This window comes from Oxyura jamaicensis, unplaced genomic scaffold, assembly GCF_011077185.1.
Source record: "Oxyura jamaicensis isolate SHBP4307 breed ruddy duck unplaced genomic scaffold, BPBGC_Ojam_1.0 oxyUn_random_OJ72145, whole genome shotgun sequence".
In the NCBI taxonomy this organism is placed as follows: domain Eukaryota; kingdom Metazoa; phylum Chordata; class Aves; order Anseriformes; family Anatidae; genus Oxyura; species Oxyura jamaicensis.
The window spans coordinates 15,604-28,439 of record NW_023310890.1 but is presented as its reverse complement, the minus strand read 5'-3'; the positions used below and the strand labels follow the sequence as shown (position 1 = coordinate 28,439).

Below are 12,836 nucleotides of genomic sequence, written 5' to 3'. Positions count from 1 at the left end.
GGCCCTCACACCTGTGGGTTTTATCAGGAGCAGCTCTGATTTCCTGACCGCTTCCTAGTTTTGGTACCGGGATCTCTAGGATCTCATCCATGATGTGAACCTGCAGGGTTACTTCTCAGAGCTGGCACTTTGTCATGCAAAAACCTTTCTGAGAGCAAAACCTATGGGTGTCATACCATTTTTTTCATGGCTGGAACTCACACAGAAGTCAGTGGAATGAAGCTGAATTTTATCTAGCACCTCACAGGAGAGGGCAGGAGCTCCTGCAGAGGACTGACAGTTCTCTCAGCTCTGTTTTTGCAGAGACCCAGGCATTGCCCAGCTCACTTGCTGTCTTCTTTACCTGGCTTGCCATCAGTGGTGCAGTTCTAGTATTGTAGCTGCTTTTCGTGGTCCCCTTTCCCCTGCAGATTGAAGAACTTCTGAAGGAGGTTACACTGAAGGAGATGAAGAAGAAGAAGAAGAACAATACTTTCCTCCATGAAATTAACGGCCTGCTGAGCACCATCCCAGAGACCTCAGAAAGCGATGTAGGTCCTAGGGGGCTGGAGGAGGCAGCGAGGCCCCCATGTGGGGGACCCTATGTGGAGCAGGCTCTGCTGATGACAGAGCCAGTTCCCCATGGGAACCTCCCTTAGGGACAGAAAAAATACTGCCTTGCTTTATGTTGGAGGGGGTCTTGAAGTTCTGTGCGTGGGTGCCTGCCAGCTCAGGGCAGCGCTGTGTGAGAGGAGGGGTCTTGTTCTGTGCCCATCTGCTCTTGGTGATGCTTACAGCCTTTATTTCTCCTGCCTGTTCCCAGCTCACCGACCAGATGTGGCTACATGGGAACATGAAGGTGCCGTTCCTGCAGGTGCCTTTTGATGTGAAGGTCAAGTTCCGCTTCCTGCCACCGGCCCAGCTGAGTGTGGTAGGCAGCTACCTGCTGGGCACCTGTGTTAAGCCCGAGATCAATGTGGATGTGGCCATGACGGTGCCATGGGTGAGTCTGGCTGTGCCTGAGCTGAGCCCCATCTTTTCCTGTCCCCTATGGTCCTGTTCCTGTCCTCAATTCCAGACACACACAGCATGGCAACTTCTGTGAGGAGCTGGGGAGTAAGGCTTCAGTGCTGATGCTAGTTCAGAGATTTCAGTGGCTTTGGTTTTAGCTCCTCATGATGATCTTCATGCCCTTGGCCTGGGCTGAACCTCCTCTACGTTGCTGGGGAAGTGGAATGTTGTCTGGCTTTGAATGTCATTGCACTTCTGCCCCTACTGCCAAGTCTGTGTTAGAGGGAGCCTCACGTTTGCAGGCTGTTGCTGGCCTAGAGTTGCCTCCTCTTGCCATTCAGTGTGGCTCTGATGGGCTCTGAGAAGATACAGTGTCCTGTTAGGCTGCACAGTTCCATTCTGTGATCCTAGAGCCTGGTGAACCAGCAAGGCAGTGTTCCTCAGTTCCTCGCTGACCTGGAGCTCCCACAGGCTGTAGATGCGTGTCGGAGATGGGGGGAGCTGTAGGCATAGTGCCTTGGGCTTAACCAGGCTCTGCATGCAGGAGAGCTGAGATTCCCCTGTCCCTATCCTTGCAGGAAGTCTTCCAGGACAAAGACAACCTGAACCAGCACTGCCATTGCAAGAGAGCTCTGTACCTGGCCCACTTCTCCAAGGAGAAGCTCTTTGGCAGTGTGAAGTTTGCCTATGTGAACAGCAACCATCTCAAGCCCGTCCTGCTCCTCAGGCCCCAAGGTAGAGCTTGCCCCTTCCTCCAGCAGACGGATCAGTTCAGGGCTGTCCTTGTAATTGGTGATAAATGTTGGAGCTTTGCTCCCAGTTCTCCCTCCCCTCATCCCTCACCCATCCTCATCCTCGAGGTTTCTTCCCCTCCTAGGGTTCTTGAGCCTTCCTCTGCAGCTTGGCTGGGCTCCCCGGCCTTGCTGGCTTGCCCACCCTCTGGGCCCCTCAGGGAGCAAAGCAGACCCTACAGAAACACGGCTCTGTCTGGCACTGTCCTTCTTGTCCAACCTCCTCACCCCTGCTCCCTGTTATCTTCTTCCCCCTTTGGTGCTTACAGGTAAGGACGAGAAGCTGGTTACTGTCTGACTTCACGCCTGTCCTGCCCCGGGTTTCTTCAAGCCAAGCTGCTTCCACCCTAGCAAGAACAACGTCCGGATAGCCTGGTTCATGGAGCAGAGCACCCCCAAAGAAGGTAGGGCCTGGGCTGGGGGAACACGAGGCTGCTTGTTGCACCTGGAGCTGGGCTCGCTGCAGCCCTTTTCTGTGAGTGCGAGGTTTGTGGTTGGATCCAACATGTTGGTTGCTTCCTTGCACAGGAGCCCCTGAGCCACCCACCCCACACTACAACAACTCCATCCTCTGCGACACGGTGTTGCAGTCCCACCTGCAGTTCTTGTCCGCTGCCTCCACTGACTTCCCGGGCATGAAGGACAGCATAGCCCTTCTCAAAGTGTGGCTGAACCAGAGGCAGCTCAGCAAGGTAAGGGCTGGGCTGGGCTCTGTTTGTGTGGCCACCATGCCTTTGGCCTGTTCTCCGTTCCTGGGGTGGAAGGGGGGTGGTTTGTCCCCACTGGGTGGTGTGCTTGGCTTGTGGTGCCTCGCTGAGCTCTTGTTGACTCGGCCACTTGTTTCCACAGGGCTTGGGGTGCTTCAGCAGCTTCCTGGTCTCCATGTTGGTTGCATACCTGCTGATGAAACGCAAGGTCGTCAGGGTGATGAGTGGGTACCAGGTGCTGAGAAATATCCTGCAGTTCCTGGGTGAGTTTCCAGGGGCCTCTCTGGGCAGGGAGAGCCCGGTGTCAGCAGAGTCTCTGCATGAAGCCTGAACAGAGTAGAGGAAAGGGGGGGGTATGGCTCTTCTCCCTCTGTTGCTGAGCCCCTGTGGGCAGGATGGACAGGAGGGGGATGTGGTAGCAGAGCATGTTGGAGAGGGGAGGGTAGATTCCAGCACCTTGTTGTAGCCCTGTTTGACATAGCTGAGATCACAGTGGCATTGGCAAATGGCTATACCACCCTCACCAGTGGGGGAGACACAGGTGGCAGCATGATTTGTTCCTTTCTGTTTGCCTGCAGCCACCACTGACCTGGGCGTGACGGGGACGTGGGTGTCCTGGGCGCAAAGGACGTGGATGCCTCCCTGGTGAGCAAGAGGAGTGCTGCCAGCACAGCCAGGGCAGGGAAGTGCCTGCTGTGGAATGGCAGCAAGGTGGTGGTTGGTGCTCTAGTGTCTGTGCTGTGGGTCTGAGGGCTGTCTCTGCTCTTCCAGCCTGCCCTAGCTGACTTCCACCAGGAGTTTGAAGTGGTCTTTGTGGATCCCTCCGGGCTGGTGAACCTCTGTGTGGATATGACTGCTAGCAAATACCACCAGATACCGGCAGGTTGTCAGGGCATCCTGGGATGCCGCCTTAGAGAGCGGAGGCATGCAGAGTGGTTGGGTGTCTGAGAGAAGGCTGTTGGATGTGGGGAGTGGGTTCGGTTCTGCATTTCAAGCTTTTAATGCCTATCCTTGGCTCTGAAGCTTAGGAGTTAATTTTAAGACTCGGATTTACCTATTGCATTTGGATGGTGGAAGAGAGTTGCTCTCCTGTGTGTGGGTACCTTCAGGTGAAGCCAAACAGCTGTTTAGCAGGAAAAAAAATGTTTTGGAACAGAAAAACCCACTTTGGCAGGGACATCAAGGAGGGGTGTCTAGCCAGCAGCATAGTGTGTAGTCAAGTGACCAGCAGATGAGGATAGAGGCTGTCTCACCTCGGGGTCTGCTGGGGACCACAGAGATGGGGTGGCTGTGGTTCACTGGGGGGCACTGGTGAGTGCTGTTGGAGGGATTTGCTTTCTTCCTCCCCTCCTGTTCATGCTCCTGCTTTGTCTCCTCACTCAGGTCCAGTTGGAAGCCAAATGCTTCATGGAAATTCTGGATGACAGGATGGTGGATGGCTTCCAGGTGCTGCTCATGACCCTGAAGCATATGCTCAGAACCTTTGACCACGTCTTCCAGTGAGTCTCCTCGTGCTGCTGGGGTGGTGCTGAGGGAGCCTATTCAGAGAGGAGCGGGCTGCTTCTTGTTTCTGACCAGGGTGGATTTGGACCTGTCTAGCTGGAGTTGGCCCTACTAGCTCTGGGATATATGTTGGTGCCTCTTCCATTTGGCCCTTCCACTTCTACTGCCTAGATTGCCACTCTCCTTCTGGGAAGCTGTGCTTTGGCCTGAGATGCCAAAGTGCAGCGTTTCTTCTTGTAGCCCTCATCTTGGGCAAGGACCCTCTGCTCCTTCACTTTACCCATCATCTAGCATCTCTCTCGCAGAAGGGATTTATTTGGTGGAGGAGGCAGAGGTGGGTGACTGGCTATTCTCCTCTGGTAGCCTGAAGCACGTCTCTAAGCTGTAAAGTGCCTGCAAGAAGATGGAGCTGCTGAACGAGCTGATGGATCGTGGTGGGAGCTATGTGGCTGCAGCCCTCCCCTTTGTTGTCCAACTGCTGGCCCGCGGGCTGGCTGGAAGAGCGCTGCTCGTGGCACACTCCTTGCCTCAGACCCCTGAGGTAACACAGTGGGCAGTGACACTACATCCTTTGCTGCTCGTGGGGTCTTGTACATCCCTCGTGACACTGCTGGGTGCAGGGAGAGGATTTTTACTCACAGGGGAGGAGATGCGCCTGTCCCCTTTGTGTGGGAATGTAGGACCTGGGGCATGAGGTGCGGCTGGGAGGCTTGGTCTAGGTGGAAGTCATGGCCCAGCAGTAGGGCAAGGTGTAGGCAACTGGCTTTCTCACCAGGAGGCCTGTTAAGACCTTTCCTGTCTGTGCCCATGTGGGCACCTGAGAGCATGTCCTGCATAGCAGGAAGCTTACCTATCCCAGCAGACACTGCTCCAGCAATGTCATCTCTCCACATGCTTCATATTTTGTGTTTCCTCTCAGTGGCCAATTGATGCTGAACCCCCAAAGCACAAGGATGTTGGGCCCCTGATGTTTGGGCTCCTGTTTGTTCATGAGTTTGCTGCCAGCACACTGGAGAACGGACCACAAGCGGATCGCCCTGAGGTGAGGGGAGTTCCCTTTGTGTGGGGTGGTGGTGGGTGGGGAAGACTGGTTTTGGGGATGCCACGCGTGATGCTATGGAGAAAGCATTATGGGTCAAGGATGAGGGGACTGCTGAGCTGTTGGTGACAGGACATCCTGGCCCCCGGGATGCTCCTTGGTCTGGGAAGGGTGATGGCCAAGCAGGGATGAGTGCGAAGGGACTGGGATGTGGAAGAAGCAGTGGGAGACCTGAGCTTGTTGCTCCACCCATCCTGGGGCTTCCATTTGGTTAAGGGAACTGAGGAGTGAAGCAGACCTGGTGCCCTGCCGTGGCTGCAGGTGGTGCTGGCAGTCACAGGAGCACTTTGGCCAGTCCCCGTGGTGGCCCATGCCCGTGGCCTGTCTTGGCCAATGTCTCCCTTCAGGCCGTGGACTTCCAGACCTTCTGGGGGGAGAAGTCTGAGCTGCAGCAGTTCCAGGATGGCACCATATGCGAGGCAGTGGTGTGAGAGGCCAGCACTGTCAAAAACACCTCATCCCTGAGCAGATTGTCAGGCACCTGCTGAAGCTGTAAGTAGCACTGAGCAGTAGCAGGGGCTGGGTGACGTGTGGCTGTGTGGGGGGCAGCTGCTGTTTTCCCTGTTCTCTGCCATGTCTGTGGTAAACCTGTCATCAGACTTGTGCTTTGGGGGGAGCTGTGGGTCACTTGAACTCAGTGAAATGTGGAAGTCGTTTCAGCATTGTGGTCTGGATACTGCTGGCTGCTTCCTAGGAGAAGATGCAAGGAGGCAGTGATGTCCTGCCTTCATGTCCCAGCATCCCTCTGAATATTTCTTGTTGGTAGAGCTGCAAGGTCTCAATGGCTTCTTCCTGGATGTTTCATGAAATGGTCTGACACCTTGTGGTAGTTAACAAGGTTGGGTCTCCCAAGAGCACTTACCGTCAAATTTCAGACCTGCTAAAAATGATCCCTTCTTGCATAGGAAAAAGGGATTGCCTGGGCCTCTTGTTCTGAATCAAGGAGGGGTTTTGCAAGGAAAGGCTGTGTTGGCAGCTTTACGTCTGAATCCTGTGAGGCTGCACAAGTTGCTGTGCTGCTTTGAGTTGATAATTTGGGCACAGGAGGAACACAAAGATACAGGTCTCTTCACAGGCCTTTCTGTGTGGAGGGATTGGACTGACCCTTGCCTGTGGGCACGGCCAGCAGTGTCAGGGTAGATGGGGTGAGGTGCCCCAGCTCTAATGCTCTGTTGTCTCCCTTCATATAGGCATGCCGATATTCCTGAGTCGTCCATCTGCTACACAGGAGCACTGCTGGACTCCGTGATCAAGAGTGGGAAAGAGGTACAGTTGCTCCCCAAATGCAGGGAGCGTTTCCTTCTCTCAGGGAAGGGAGGTATGGGAAGAGCTGTAGGGAGGTCATCTCAGCTGTGTGGACCTGAGGCACCTGAGTGCTTCCCAGGAGATGGCAGCAAGTGTAAGGAAAATGCCTGTCCTCAGGCGCTCAGACAGGCAGTGTGTCCATCTGCAGAGTCCTTCCTGTGAACAAAAAGCATAGTTGCTGAAGTGCTCTTGTTCTGTCAAGCTTCCACACCTTGTTCTCCCCTGCAAGCATCCCTCTGGCCTCCTCTCTGCTGGCATGCACTACATCCACATCATCTAAGGATACATCGTGGTCCCGCTGTGCTCTGGCTGTAGCTTTTCACCTCCTGCATCCTTCAGGGCACTGGCCAGGCACTCCTGTGCCTTCATCCTGCAGATCCACCTGGGAAATCCAAGAGAAAGATCTTTCCTGTCCCGGTGCAAAGTCCTGATCATGCACACCTAGCGCTCCCTAGTGCTGCAACTGATTGTGCACCTGAAACAAAGAAATATCACTGAGACAGAAAAAAGTGGGTCTTGTAGGCTGGGAAATGTCTCCACCTGTACTTCTCTCCAGCTTGTGGAAGCTTAAAGCCTGGAGATGAGCTGTGGGCACTTTAGCACTGCTTTGCTGGTGTTTGGTAAAAATCAGGGACTTTTACCTGGTTGTTGAACATAGGAGTGTGTAATAAGGAGAAATGCTAAGTAGATAAGCGGACGGTAGAAGGCCTCGCTGTTCAGCAGCTTGAGAAAAACAGGATGAGCGGTGTGGGAACAGTAAAACAGAGATCACAAGTTCTCAAAACATAAAGGAAAAAGGGGAAATCAAAGGGTTGAAGAAAAAAAGTACATGTATGGTATAGAGGAGCATCAAGTAGCTTGTGAACCTGTAGTACTCAGCCAATGAGGAAATGGGAGGTGATCAGGTGTCGGGTAATAGGGAATAAAAGGTTAGGAGTTGTTTACTAAAATGCGCTCCTAATTGGCAGGGCACCTGCCATTGCAATTGCGAATAAAATAGCTTCACAGAAGGTCCTGTCTGAAGAAAATTATTTGAGATTTTTCTCACAAGGAGGAAACTCTTCTTTCTCCTCCTTAACTCTTAAGGGGAACAGATATGACTGAAGGAGTCTCTTGCACGGGGACTATTCCTAAGTCCAGCTTGGCCATGTGAAATCAGCCTCAGCTGCAGTCTGGGCAGAGCCACTTGTCAGATTTTGGACAAAAGGATAGTTTTGACAACTTGCTGTGTGTCAAGGCAGCAGAGTCTCTGCACTGTGTCCCTACAAGCTAGCCTTGGACCAGCAGGGGTGATAAATCCAGGGGTGAGAGGATGCACTTTTCAGATCCTGAGAGCCTTTTTAGGAGTCTGATTGTAACCAGTCTTTGAGGAACAAAGTAGAAACTTGCTCTTGTGTGCAGGGCTGTGGGTAGGGGCATCTCTGCTCTTCCAGCTGCTCATGTGCAGGCAGCTCGGGGAGCCTGGGGTGGTTGAGGGATGTGGTGGATGAGGGGAGATGGATGGTGCAGCTAGCTCTAGGGATAGGCAGCCTCCGCTGGACCAGGGTTTGTCATTTGTGGTGTGACCTGCAGAGGGTGCTGCTGCTCTGCTGTAAAGCCTGGGCAGGCCAAATGCATGCAACATGATTCAGCTGTGTCTGAACTGAGCTGTTTGGCATCAGTGATGTCTCTTTCCCATTTCAAGCTCTTCTTCTGTGCTTCAGGGTGGTGGAAGCTGCAAGGACAGCAGCAATTCTTTCAGTGCTGCTTATACACGTTCCCCGGGGTTCTTGAGATGCTTTGGATATTTTCTGTCTTTGCTTTTGTCATGCTTTGCAGCTCTGTCTTGGCTTAGGGTGTAGTCAGAGCAGCTTTCTGTTAATTGCTGCCTCTGCTGATGTTGCATTAACCAGACGAGGCAGCAGCAGAGCTCTTGCCTTGCCAATGTGATCTCTTTACCCCCAAATCACTCCTAGCTTCTCCCTTTCTAGGCAGAAAGTTGGCAGTAGAGCTCTTGTGCGAGACAGTAAGGCAGCAACAGGAAATCATTTCACTTCTCTCTTGAAATGCATCTAGGATGCCTGTGGCTGCTGGGGAGCTGCAGACAGATTTACTCGTCTTCACTCTCTTTTACCTTCCTGTCTTGCTGAGCACCTGTGCCAGGTGCTGCTCTCTGGGACAAAGGTCCCAGCTCCTTGGCCTCAATGCTAGTTGTAAGCGAGGCAGGGTGGGCACCTGTGCCATGGAAGTGGGGGAGGCAACTGCAGAGGTGCTGTCTGTGTGTCTGCAGGAATTGGGGACAGGTGAGGAGGCTGTGGTCAGTATCTGCTCCTACGATGACCTGAGCTGCAAGTTGTGGAACCTGGAGGGGCTGCTGCTGCTGGTGACGGCTGTGCAGGGTGTCTACACGGCCCTCTGGTACACCAATATGAGTGTCCCTGGGCACAGCCTGTATAGGGGTGGTTTGTAAGGAGTTTGGGGGAGTTGGGTTTTGAGAGCTGACCCTGTTGGGTTTTGGGGTGAAGAGGGATAGAGAATTAGTTGTTCTTTTGTAGCCACTGAGGGCCCTCAGGGTGGTGTAGTGTCTCCTCTCTGCTGCCCCACCCCTAGGGCTGAGCACACAAGTTGCTAAGCTCTTTGTGTTGGGGCCAGGAGGTTTGGGGGCTGGGGTGTGCAGTGCCACGGGGTTTCTGCTTCCTGTTCTCAGTGCCCTGGTGGTTGTTCTCTTGCAGGTCTTCCCTCTTATTCCCATGAAGACGATTTATTCCTTCCATAACCAAATCAGGACCAAGCACTTGCTGCTTCCTTTGGAGGTGAAGCCCTGCCCAGCCTACATCGCCCCTCTGAAAAGTAAGTGGGGAGAGATGCGAGTAGGAGATTATTTGGGGGGGAGAAGCGGAGGGAAGTGATGATGCGGACTCCATCACCACTGCATTTGTGTCCTGTAGGTGGGACCAGAGCTCCAGCTCCTCCTGCTCCCCCGCCATAACCTCTAGTCCCAGCGAGCACCCCGTCTCTGCATGGGGCTCACTGGCCTTCTGTTGTCCCTTTGCCTCCAGTCATCTACTACATGGAAGGCAGTGGCTGCTGGTCACGGGACGAGGAAGCCATCAAGTGCATCAAGGCAGCTTTCTATCGCCAGTGGGCTGAGTTCCTCCAGCAGCAGCACCAGCTCCTCTGCAGGCCCGCAGTCACCCACACGCACGTGTACAAGGTAGGGGGGCCTGGGGGCTTCCTCCAGAGCTGTGGGCTGAGGGTGACATGGTACCGGGGGGTGTGCAAGGGGTTATGGAGGTGATCACAACCAGGATTTGGGTGCAAGGCCCAGCAAGAAGAATGGGAAGACTGCATTGCTGCTGGGCTGCTGCTGTTGTGTTCCTGGAGCACAGCAGCCTGGTTGTATTGCCGCCAAGCCTGACTTGTGCTTCCCTCCCCACCCCAGGATGGCTATGTTTTCCATCTCCAAGTTCCCTACCACCGAGAGCCCCTGATCTTGAAGGAGGTGGTCACCCCTGAAGGGATGCTAAAATACCAGGACACAGAGGAGTCTCAGCAGCTGGAGCTGGAGATGTTGCATCGACCCTATCTAACCAGCTCCCTGCATGGGTATGTGAGGCAGAGGGTATGGGACGGACAGAATGGGGCCAGGAGCCCGTGTGGAGATGCCCTTCGATGATGGAGGAGGGTGGTATTGTGAGGAGCTTGCTGTGGGAAGTAGTTTTTCAGCCCATCTTGTGAGCTGGTGAGGGAGGAGAGGGGTAGAGCTGGTTGTCCCTGTTGTCACATCAAAGGTCACCGACGTGGGGAGACAAACACCAAAGAGCAGTATGAATAGTGGGGAACGTGTAGCAGCATTTCTACTTCTTTCCCTCTAAAATCTCAACACCCCCAGAGTGCTCTGTGCTTGTGGTGCTGGACACGTGTTTCTAGCAGGTGTTTATCCTTCTCTCCTGCTGAATGTGAAAAGGCTGGTTTGAGTCCTGGGATGTGTCTGTTGAACACTCACAGATATTTGTCTGCCTTCTTGCAGGCTCCAGCAGCAGCACCCTGTCTCTGGTAGTTCCTGCCAGCTGGCCAAGCGCTGGGTCAGCGTCCAGCTCCTGAGTGACTGCATCTCTGAGGAGTGTGTGGACCTTCTTGTAGCATCTCTCTTCCTCCACCCAGCCCCCTCCTCACTGCCCAGGTGAGGATGAGGAGCACGAGCTGGCCTGGTGGGGACTCAGAGCCTTTTTCTTTACCTGGGATGAAGGAGGCATGGGGTGGCCTCTGCATGCTGGTGGTACAGCTGCTGTGTTTCTTGAGAATTGTCAGGGCTCCTTGTCCTGGGGGTGGTGATGGGAGAATTGGGGTGAGGGCTGTGTGGTGGCGTCCAGCACGCTGGCCCTCCTAGGTTCCCTGGGAGGGAAGTTACAGCAGTGCTGGTGGCTGCGGCTTGTGTTTGTCCTGGAAGGAACTCCCGAGGGAAGGGCAGAAGGTCAGCTACTGAAAGCTGAACGGAGCAGTGTGTTGGTAAATAATCCCTGGGGGTCAATTGCTTGCTGGCCTCTGGCAGGTGGGCTGGATACAGCTCAGAGGGAGTGAAATGAAGTTAAAGGCTGTCTTTGTGTTCCATGTGGAGTCAAAAGGTTATGCTAACCTGCACTCAGGATCTGGCTTCCTTCCCCAAAACAGGAGGAGTAACTGCCTGATGCCTGGAAAGCTTTACTTGTCTCCTAAAATAGCCTGCTAGTAAGAGCCCAGTCTTCCTAGATGTCTCACTTTGCGAGCATGTTGTGCTGCAGCGAGGCAGGCACAGAGCGAGCTTGGCCAGCATTGCACAGAGCTGTCCTGGAGATGGGAGCAGCCCTGTCTCTGGTTCACCCTTGCTCTGTTCCCACCTGTCCATGTTTTGGGAGATGCAGGGACAGTGTCTCAATTTCTGCTGGTTTCTTTTGCATGGAGAGGGAGGAACAAGGGTGGAAGACTCCTCAGGGCCCTGGAGAAGGGGAGGCACCTCATACTCTCACCTTGAGCATCCCTTCCTGGGCTGTGTGTGGCCTGGGCATTGCTAAGTCACTCCCAACCCCTGTTCCTGCCGAGGTGTGAGGCCGGGGGAGCAAATGCCAGTGTTGAACTGTTTTGTTTTGTCTGCAGCTCTCCCCAGGCAGGGTTCCTGCGCTTCCTCAACCTGCTGGTGGCCTTTGACTGGAACAACAACCCTCTCATTGTCAACCTGAATGCTGGCAGCACATGGGCCAGGGCTGTGGGAGAGCTGTGGCGTGAGGGTCTTGAGCCCTCCTTTGGTCAGCCCCTGGCTCCAGGGTTCTTGGATATGTGGGGACTCCTAGGCTTCTGTGTGGAACATAGAGATTTTGTACTCATTTCCTCTTCTGCTGTGTTTAACCTGGCTTTGGAGTTGGGTCGTGGCTTTGAGAGCCCTACTGAGCAGCCTACATCACAGGGGCTATCTGCTAGTTCCCAGCTGTGAGACATGCAAGGGAAAAAGGTCCTCTACTGTTTGTTACCTCTTGAGCTTTGGGGATTTCCTGGTAAATGTCTCTGGTTCCCAAGGGAACATTTTGGCACATCCAAGTGGACTTGTGGCCCTACACTCTTATTATTTTGTCTGCTGATCATCTTTCAGGTACATACTCTCTTCCTGGGAGCCAGGAGAGACCACAGGGTTGTTTTAGCTTTGTTGGGGTGCTAGGGTGGCTGGGATAGCAACAGCTACAGTGTTTAAAACTGATTTATAAGAGAAGGAAAAGCTACTTGGGAGTGTGGGCAGGCTTATGGAGGGAGCAGCTGTTTCTGTGGGTTTCAGCACTCCCCCAACTTTCTCCTTTTTGGGAGTTTGGGAGAATGTGTTTTGGAAACTGATATTTTTCTGCACTCCAGTTTTTTCTAATGAACAAAATGGGAAGCGTTTTTAGCCAAAGAGCTCTTTTTTCCACTTAAAAAGCAAAGGGTAAGACTCTTCAGGTGCAAACTCCTTTCATTAGCTTCTGATGTGAGCTCCCAGCCCTTGTTAGTCCCAGTGACTGCAACTTGAGCTGTGTCTGGGCCCATGTGAGAGCACATGGATGAGTTTAGAGCCAAGGTCCACCCAGCCCTGCATCCTGTCTCTAAAATTTCTCATCAACAGATGTAGAGGGGAGTGCAAGAGCTGATGCTCCCCTTGCTTCTCTCCCAGCCGCTTGCAGCATTCACTGGTGCTTGTTTCTCTGCTGCAGAGGTCTGTATTCCCTCCTTGAGGGCTTGGTGAGAGCCACCCGCTGCCTTCCTGTGTTGGGTCTGTCTGGGATGGAGTCACCTTTCCCTGCAGCAGCCCACACAGTGCTGTGCTCTGCACTCATAGCTGGAACAGCACTGGTATCACTCCAGTGTTGTGTCTATTGCCGCATAGTGCTGGCACAACATCAGAACTCCCTCCAAACCCCCAAGAGCCAGCAGGCTGGGGGTGGGCAATTGATGGGGAGGGGA

At 53.7% G+C, this 12,836-nt stretch overlaps 1 pseudogene; it reads left to right on the top strand.

The window, feature by feature from the left end:
- LOC118159804 overlaps positions 1 to 12,836 on the top strand; it is a 23,960-nt pseudogene that overhangs the window by 3,320 nt on the left and 7,804 nt on the right.